Here is a 9,153-nt window from a genome sequence, read left to right as displayed (position 1 = left end):
CTGCCCTCATGTCAAGATTTCATCGTGACATATTGAATCAGGCTTCTTGGAGACCTTCACAGAGCCAACCCCCAGGCACAGGCTGCCAGGAATCCCCGTAGGAACTTCCCTGGATACAGCAATGGTGCCGGAGAGCGGAACATTTGGAAACAACCGACGCCCTCTTGCACCACCACGGCCTTTGAGAGGGCCAGGCCTGGAACTCAAGCATTAATAATGGATTACCAAAGTCAACCAGCTGCAAGGGAACCACTTCTCCCCGCTTAGATAATTCTCCTCCCTGAGAAGAAGAGCTATTGATTTTGATAGTGATGCTTTCCTCTCCCCTGGAAGGGCTACACCCCACCACGGCTGCCTGTGGCACTGAGCTCCTCCTCATCTGCACACACCACAGGGCTCAGCTCCAGGAACAACCCTCCCATCCACCCAGAGTGCCACCAAAACTGGGGGTACTCTGATTTGCTCGCCAGGAATTCAGCCAGCTTTGCAATTCAGGGTTGGTTTCTCGTGAGAGTGCAACAAGTTGAGGGGGGGGGAAGAGGACCCAAGCTTTGATCTTGTTCATAAAATCACCAAATCCCAGAATGGTTTGGGCTGGAAGAGACCTCTAAAAGTCATCTATTCCATCCCTCTGCCTTGGGCAGGGACACCTTCCACTAGCCCAGGTTGCTCCAGCCTGACCTTGGACACTTCCAGGGATGGGGCAGCCACAGCTTCTCTGGGCACGATAAGCTCATGGACTGAGCTGAAAATTTGTGTCCATTTGGTTTTGGGCAAGGCTGAAACAGGAATCATTTTTGGCACCCATAAGCAGAACACTTGTTTTGAATCTGTTTTCCAGGGGAAGGTGTTTGCACTCACACAGTTCTTAACCTGCCCCTCCACCCAGTGACTCCTGAACTCACTCTCCAGCTTTAGCCACGTTTACCTGTGGTTGATAAATGTGATATCAAAAGACAGGATGAAACAAAGCAACGGGATGTAACACCCAAACCCCACCAACAGCCTGAGGGAGGACAAGCCCACAGCCCGTTCAGCCTCAATGGGACACCAGAGAATGAACCTGGGAGAAGGGAGCCACTTGGAAAGCCCTGGGAGCGTGGGGTGCCTTCTAGTCTGAGCTCACACCACTCCAGACATCAGAGAATCCAACAGCAAGGGGCAAATCTGCAGGGAATTGGGCTCCAGCAGCTCCTCTGCCTGCAGAGTGACTTGTTTTCTTGGAGCACTTTTCATCTCTTTGCAGGCACGAGCTGTGGAAACAAAGGGCTGGATTCCTGACGGGATTTAGGGAGCTGCTACAAAATGGTGGGAGCAAGGGTCCTCTTTGATGGGACAGCCCCCTGGAAGCCAGCAGGGATGGGGTGTGGGACACCAGCGTGGATGGGTGCTGAGCCCTCAGGCTGGGGGAGGGAGGGGACCCTCGGGCTGGATGGGAAGGGGCGCCTTGGGAATCCAGCATTAAAAATATAAACCTTTTTCTTATCTGACAGAAATGCTGAATTGAGACATTTGGGTAGTTTGAGCCTCGTTCCTGGGAAGAAAGGAGATTAAATGAATAGCCAGAATGGTGCAGATGGGAAGGAATCCCTGGAATTTGCTAGTTTAGGGCTTCAAAATTATTTCTGGAAAACACAAAGAAGCAAAACCCCCTCAAATCTCAAAACCCAACCTCTTACCTGCTCCAATACCTGCAGGCTGCTTCACCTCCTGGTCTTCTCCTCTTCAGACCAAGACTCAGCCCTATGGAAGTTCATTAGGAAGCTTCATAATGAAGTTACTGCAAATTCAGCATAAAGTATAAAAACTTCAGCCTTAAGTTCTGGAATCTGCAAAAAAACCTGCCCGGTAAAAACTCATCCAAACAGCGTCACAGAGTCATGGAACGATTTGAGTTGGGAGGGATTTTAAAGATCATCCTGTTCCAGCCCCTCCCACTGTCCCAGGTTGCTCCAAGCCCCATCCAACCTGGCCTTGGACACTTCCAGTGGTGGGGCAGCCACAGCTTCTCTAGGAAGTCATTGCAGGGCCTCCCCACCCTCACAGGAAAGGATTTCTTCCCAGAGGAAGCCACGGAGCTGCAGGATCCCCACAAACCTGGCTCCTTGCCATGAGCAGCGTGGTGAGTCCCAGAAATCCGGCCAATACCTGCAGTCCTTGCTCCGAGTCAGGTGGGGAGAGGGGAAATCCAATCATTTCACTCTGGTCAGCGAGTGAGCGCGCGGATTAATCGATAATTGGCTGTAATTAAGTCAAAGTTGTCTCATTAATACCGTCTTAAAAAGGATTCTCTACAAAATCTGCCTGAGGGAATGTCAGGGTCAGGGAAACCTCACAGTAGATTTTATTGAAATATAACTGGAGAGGGGCTGAGATACCGGCACAGGAGAAGGAAAACCAGCGGGACACAACCCCCTCAGCTGCTCTGGACCAGAAGGAACAGGAGTGTGAGTTTAACCCAAACCTGAGCAAGCTAAAGGAGATCTTTTCTGTGGACATCTTAGGGCTCAGAGCAGGTCCCACTCCCTGTGTCTGTTATCCCTTGTTTCCCTGTGTCTGTTATCCCTTGTTTCCCTGTGTGGATCCTGCTGGGAATGTGGCAGAACCGCCCCGTTCACGCCAGGTTCTGGATCCCAAATGTCTTGTCCAGTCCTTGAGTTCCCTCTCATGGTGTGAGTGACACAGGTCTGGGTTCCACCCCACAGATCTGGGGAGTTCCTACGCTCCTGAACACAGAGATAACTTTGTCAGACCTCAGAGCTTGACATGCTAAAATTAAATGGCCTTTCTGAGTCTAAGTTTTGACAAGAATGTAAAATATCCACCTGGCCTACCTTTTCCTCCTGATTATTCCCAACCCTTGGGGAATGGTAAAAACCCCAACCAACCTCTTTTTACTTTCATTACCCCAATGATTTCTGTCCTGAAAGTACAAGGAATAAATCACTTATTTTAACCGAGAAATGGCTGCAGTGTCCTGGTTTCCCCCAGTTTTAATTTGCCCTTTTATCAGGTCACACCATCCCTTCGAAGGTCCTTTGGAGATTTCTAGAGCACAATATCCACAGACAGCTCCTGCTTCCTTCCTCTCTCCCTCCCAATCTCAATGCCACATCTCCTGATCACCAGCAAGTTTCCTTTTTGACTTGTGTTCTTCTTGCATTAAAAGCAAAACAAGAGGTTTCTGCAAGGAGACTCCTGCCCTGGAAAGCACAGCCAACTAAGTGATGCTGGGATGGTGCCTCCCCACCCCTAAATTTGCATTGCAGCAGATAATTGAAATTTTTGCCTCTGCTCTTTTATTTCGTGGATTAAAAAAAAAAAAAAATCCAATTTAAAAAATTCACCAAGCCAGGTTGTTTTATTCCCGAGCGAGATGTCGTGTCCAGCAAAATAACAAACTCTAAATAACAATATGAGTGGTTATTGGGGTAAAGAGATGCTCTAGCCCAGGATGCCCAAGGCTGCAGAACATGAGGAGGTGCCCTAAGGAGAATCCTGCTTTTTCATCTCTGCACCCTGACGTGTACATAGCCTTGGGCACTTTGTCAGGAAAAGCCCAACCTCACTGAATCCTGTGGATCAAGGAATATGCAATGTATTAAAATTGTGTTCAGCCAAACACAAACTGTTTGTTGGGCTCAGCTCGGGAGCAACCCCGTGAAACCCCAGAGTCTGTGGGGCAGAAAAAAACCTGATTTATTTTCCAGTTCCTGGGTAATCCAGGTTTTTGTTGCAATTGATGGAAGAACAACCCCTTTGGCAGGTGGGTTTTTTTTCCATCTGCCTCACACTTTGACCCAGGCTGAGTGAATCAGCCCTGGGCAGCACTGCTGTCCCTCCCCATGGGTTGCAATGGGATGTTTAGACTCATTTTTGGGTGGGTGAAGCTATTTGAGGATCATTTCCCCTGTGAGGCTCTAAGAAAGACCTCTGGCCTGCAATCTCAGGGCCAGAATGAATTGGGAAGATGCCTGGTGACACCAGCACTCCCGATCTCTCCCATCAGGTGTTGTGCCAGCGGGTGAAGCCACCTGGTCATCTTGAGAGCAGAAGCAGCTGAGCCACTTGTGCCACGGGCAGAACAAGAAGTTTGGGTCGTTGTCAGACCCAGAAGGTCCCCCAGTCCCTCCTCCCCCCAGTTATCTGCGGGGTTCCACCATTCCTCACGTCAACCCCCTCTAAGCGCTGGTGAAGCCCAGCTGCCCCTCACAGTGTTTTCCTTCCATGGTCTCCTGGCCCTGGCATCTGCCACATCTGGTGATCCCTTCTGTCCAGACCAGTAGTTTGAGCTCCAGCCAGGAGCTCCTCAGTCATTTGCCTGGGCCACTCTCCAAAAAAATGCACTTAGTGATAAACAACTCGAGCCATCCCCGCACCAGAGCCCGTCAGGTCAGCTGTGGGGCCGGGCTGGTTCCCACCCTTCCTTCCACTGGTGCTGCAAGAGAAGATGAGGCAGAGGCCTGACCTCACCCCTTGGGGTGCTCCTGCAGTCCCTCACCTTGCCAAGGGTCCCCGGGGCAAACCTCAGAGCCCCCTCCACCCTGGACAAAGCTGGAGCAAAGCAGACCCCGTGCCCACTTCTGCGACCACCTCCGCTGTTGGAAGCAGCTGGATTTTGGCAGGCTCCTGCAAGGGAAAGGAAAGCCTTTTTTTTTCCTTCCCCCTCTTCTTCTTCTTCTTCTTCTTCTTCTTCTTCTTCTCCTGCTGCATTTTGATGGGGCTGGAGATCTCTCGGAGGAAGATGCTCTTCCCTTTTTATCAATCAGGAGCACACACACGCGCTCCCCGGCCCTCTCCCGCCCCTGCTCTGCTTTCCTCCCAGCTCCCCTTGGCTGCCGGTTTCAGACAAAGATGTGTGAGTTCTTTGATCTGCCTGGCAGCCACCACTGGGGGATTGGCTCGGAGGTTAATTACACACAGGCCGGCTCCGGCTGTGGCAGGGAGCCATTCGGCTGGAGAGGGAGCTGTCCCTTCTCCTCCCCCCCAGCCTCAAACTTCAAGGGGACAGGAGGGCAAGGAAGGTACCACTGAAACCCCTTTTGATATGACAAACGGGCTCCTTGCTTGCCTCTCTGGTTCTTGTTTTGTTTGTCTAACTGGTGTTTGAAATATGGATGAGCTCTCAGTCCTGAGGGTCCAGCCACTGTCTTAACAAAACCTTGTCTTCTTCCCCTCCTTTCCCGTTCCTGCCTGGGCAGAGCCGGAGTTGAGCTCTCCTGTGGGTCTGTCTGTCTTTCCCGTCCATGTGTCCTTGTCCAGGAGCCCTCTGCCCACCTGCCCATCTCCCAGGGGGAGGCAGAGGCTGGAGCCTGTGCTCAGCCCTCTCTGCAGCAGTGGCAGGAGCAGAAGCCTCATCCATCAGAGGAACCTCACTGGAGCTGATGCCTGGCACATGAGAGGTTTGCATTCCATCCCCCTCTCCCTGTGCCTGACTTGCTCTGTGATTATCTTCTCATTTCCCCTTTCTTTCTTTTAAAGCCACTTAAATCCCCGTGTGCCTCAGTTTCCCAGCCTCCATAAAAAAGCCAAGGAACATTTATCCTCTCCTCGGGGTCGGATCGAGGCTGATTGATCGATTTGCTTGTCCAACATCCCAAGCAAAGCAGTGCTACACAGGAGAGCTGTTGCTGTAATCCCCCCTGCATTAGCCAAAGCCTTCCCAAAAGGAGCTTACACAGATGCTCCAGGGCAGGATGAGATTGGATTCCAGTCGCTTTCCAGTGGCTCATTGGCCTCTCCGTTGGCTTCTGGGCTCCCCCACCTTATCTCAGGGTGGGCTGGGGTTGAAGTGAGCAGAGGGAATTTTGGGCAACGAGATCAACCCTTCGGTAAGGTCATAGAATCACTGAATCATAGAATGTGAAAGGGTTGGAAAGGACCTTGAGGATCATCCAGTTCCAAACCCCCACCATGAGCAGGGACATCCCTCCCACTAGCCCAGGTTGCTCAAACCTGGCCTTGGACACTTCCAGGGATGGAGCAGCCACAGCTTCTCTGGGCAACCTGTGCCAGGGCGTGCCCACCCTCACAGGGAACAATTTCCTCTTGGTATCTGACCTAAATTTCCCCTCTTTCAGTTTGTGCCATCAGGGGTGGGCAGCAGTCCGTGTCCTCAAGGGCATCCCCCCACGGAGTGCAGCCCCGAGCTCGGAGCTGGGCCTCCTCCCGAGGGGATTTAGGGCAAGGTCCAAATTCCTCACACAAAATGCCATCAAGAACCAGCTCTGCTGCCTGTCAGTGGAAAAACATCAATGATTTGGGGCCAAAGGTGCCTGTTTGAGAATCTGAGCCAAGCCAACGTGTACCTGCTGGGGAGGTGAGCAGAGCCCAGGGCCAAGCGAGCAGAGGACAAACAACAGCACCTCCACTTTTGCTGGCAAGTGGAAGTTCAAATGTGGCTCCTGCTTGGACCCATGGGGGCATCCCAAGCCCTCCAACACCACAATGTCTTTTGAGCAACTTCCTAGATGCGAGGGCTGCTGGTTTGCCCAGCAAAACATTGATTTTCTTGGTTAAACTGCCAAGGAGCTGGAATTCAACCTCCTACTCCGTTCCCTATCCCTTCCCTCACCACCTCTGGGTGGAGGGGAAGCATCTCAGCTCTTTCTCCATCCATCCACCCATCCACCCATCCATCCACCCATCCATCCACCCATCCATCCCTCCATCCATCCATCCACACCAAAGGTGACCCCACGGGCACTGAGAGGTTGAGGAGCAGCCCCCAGGCTGGTGTGTGGGAGGGGGAGAAGGGGCTGTGAGCCCCTCAGATCGAGTTGAGCTGCCTGTCTTGACCACCCTGTTCCCCCTGACCCTCTGTCCCAGCCACCCCACTGATATATATATAAGGAAGGGAGGTTCCTTTCAAACCTTCCTGGGGCAACAGAGGGAAAAGATTGGTTCAGTCAGCCCAGGAATATTTTTCCAGCATGAAGTTCACTTCATACATCCATCTAGGGCTTTTTCTTTTTTAACTTGGAACAACTTCACCCATCTCCTACTGGCACTGATGGGAGATGATCCCATAGTGGGGGGATATCATATGTAGCCACTCAAACACAGAAAGGGCAGGCAATGGAAGTGCACAGCAAAGAAGAGTTTGGCTGCTCTCAGAGCAGCTTTAGGAGACGTGGAGTCTTCCTCAGAACTTGTTAAACACTCTCTGAAGGGGCTTTTCTTTCTCTGTTTTCTGTGGGAGATCAGTTCCCAACCTCAGTTCAACCCTCCTGCTCCTCTCCCCGGCCACAGGGATGGCTGTGGTTTGGCAGCTCTGGGTGAGGAGGGGGTCTGGACTGACCTCTGCTTTATGGAGATAGCCTGTTATGGGGGGGGGGTGTCTCTCAGAGCCCTGCAGGACCCCCCAGCTCTCCACACCTGCCTCCAGGGTCTCCCAGGTCAATCCCTGACTCAGCTGAGGGGTGTTATCCACCATCTGCTTGTTAAATGTTTCTCCTCAAGTCATCTGCAAACGACCGTATTGAATAACACATCTCCAAAGTTGATTTTTACTTGATTTTGATTCATTTCCTTGATTTTTGCACATTTTACTTGGCCAGAGGGCCTCTGTGACTTCAGGGGCAGCTGGGGCAGGGAGGCAGAGGGGGGGATCTGAGGACATGAGTTGTCTCACAGGGTCTGTGCCTGCACTGAGCCGTGGGGGAGCAGGTCCCCAGAGCTTGTGTGCGTGTGCAGGGACAGCCTTGGCCACAGCAGTGGGCTCTGGGGAGCTGGGGAGGGCAGCAGTGCCCACAGCAGTGGGCTCTGGGGAGCTGGGGAGGGCAGCAGTGCCCAGGGCAGCAGCTGAGCTGGGCAGAAATAGCGGTGGAAGCTGCTCCTGTGAGAGACCAGCAAGCTGTTACTGGGCTGTCTGGAGCTGGAGCCTCTTCCTCACCCTCTCCCAGAAATCCCAGTGCTAAGTGAGGTCTCACCTCCCTCTGTGATGGGGGTTTGGGGAGCCCCTGGAGAACCAGCCCCCATGGGCAGCCCTATCCAGGGGAGGGAATGGTTAATCTCCTGAAGCCTTCAACCCTGGTGGGCCTTTTTTTTTTTTTTTCCTCTGGAATAATGAGAAGTGGAGTGTGCACATGGCAGTGTGATTATTACCTGTTTATTTTTTCATGAGGCTTCTCCACTGTGTGTCACTCTAGTGTCATCATCCGTAAACACATTGATTTAACCATTACTGGGGAACAGCACTCGCCTGCTCCACAGCCTGGATCCCTGTCCCAGGGGGGCTTGGAGCAGCAAAGGGGGCTTGGAGCTCATCCCCAGTCTCTGCTTCACCCCTGCTGCAGGATTCACCCCTTCTCTACCTCCTCTCTTTCCCTTCACCCCTTTCTTTCCTCTTCTTCTTTCCTCTCCTCACCTCCCGCTCCACCTCCCGCTCCCACTCAGCTTTCTGGCCCCTCCATCTGCTCTCAGGAGCAGGTGAAGAACATCCTACCTGCTGCTCCAGCCTCATGCTCAGCTCCAAACCTCTCCCCTCGTGTTCTGAGTGCACCATCAGGCACTGCTTGAGGAGCATCCCTTCATCCCTTCATCCCTGCATCCCTTCATCCCTGCACCCCTCCACAGCCACGAGGGATGCTCCCCAGGGAGCTTTGCTGAAGAAGCTTCCAGCACACAGGACCAGTGGTAACAAGAGGTGACCATACCCCAAGGGTGTGTGTGGGCCTGGAGGGTGGATTCACCTCCTCTCCTCCAAAGGTGTGTGAGATCTTAACCCACTGTGTGTTTTTGGCATCATCTGGGAAAGCAGGGACATCCTAAGGGGGGTTCCTGGGAGGTCCCTGGAGTTTTTTCTCCCTGGATAAGGAGGGAACTGGCCACCTCAGAGCCCTCACTATTAAACACTGGAGGCAGATGAGCCGAAGCCAGCTCGGGGGACCTGCTGTGGTGGTTCCCCTCACACCTGCAGGCGTGTGGAGCACCTGGGCACTGATCTGCTCCAGGAGGAGCATGGAATGGGAATCAGGTACCGTTGTAAGTCTGAAATCCACACACCTGAGCTGGGGGGAAGCTCTAAGAAATTAGGATGTTTGCTCTGAGGGGGACCTTCCTCTCTTCTCCTGCCTTTCTACCTGTAAAACACCCCTCTGTGTCATAGGAGCATGGAATGCTTTGAGTTGGGAGGGTTCTTAAAGCTCATCT

At 52.6% G+C, this 9,153-nt stretch overlaps 1 long non-coding RNA gene across 1 annotated transcript; it reads right to left on the bottom strand.

Annotated features, from left to right (window-relative positions):
• Positions 1-1,678: 1,678 nt before the first annotated feature.
• Positions 1,679-2,560, bottom strand: LOC108497281. Its single transcript, XR_001874729.1, has 3 exons — positions 2,465-2,560; positions 2,149-2,241; positions 1,679-1,743 (listed from the first exon to the last, which is right to left on the bottom strand). It is a non-coding gene; the product is annotated as an uncharacterized LOC108497281 (long non-coding RNA).
• Positions 2,561-9,153: the final 6,593 nt, after the last annotated feature.

Source organism: Lepidothrix coronata, unplaced genomic scaffold (assembly GCF_001604755.1).
Source record: "Lepidothrix coronata isolate B3197 unplaced genomic scaffold, Lepidothrix_coronata-1.0 Scaffold2, whole genome shotgun sequence".
Classification (NCBI taxonomy): Eukaryota; Metazoa; Chordata; class Aves; order Passeriformes; family Pipridae; genus Lepidothrix; species Lepidothrix coronata.
The sequence above is the reverse complement of the archived record's forward strand: the minus strand, read 5'-3'. Positions and strand labels throughout refer to the sequence as shown.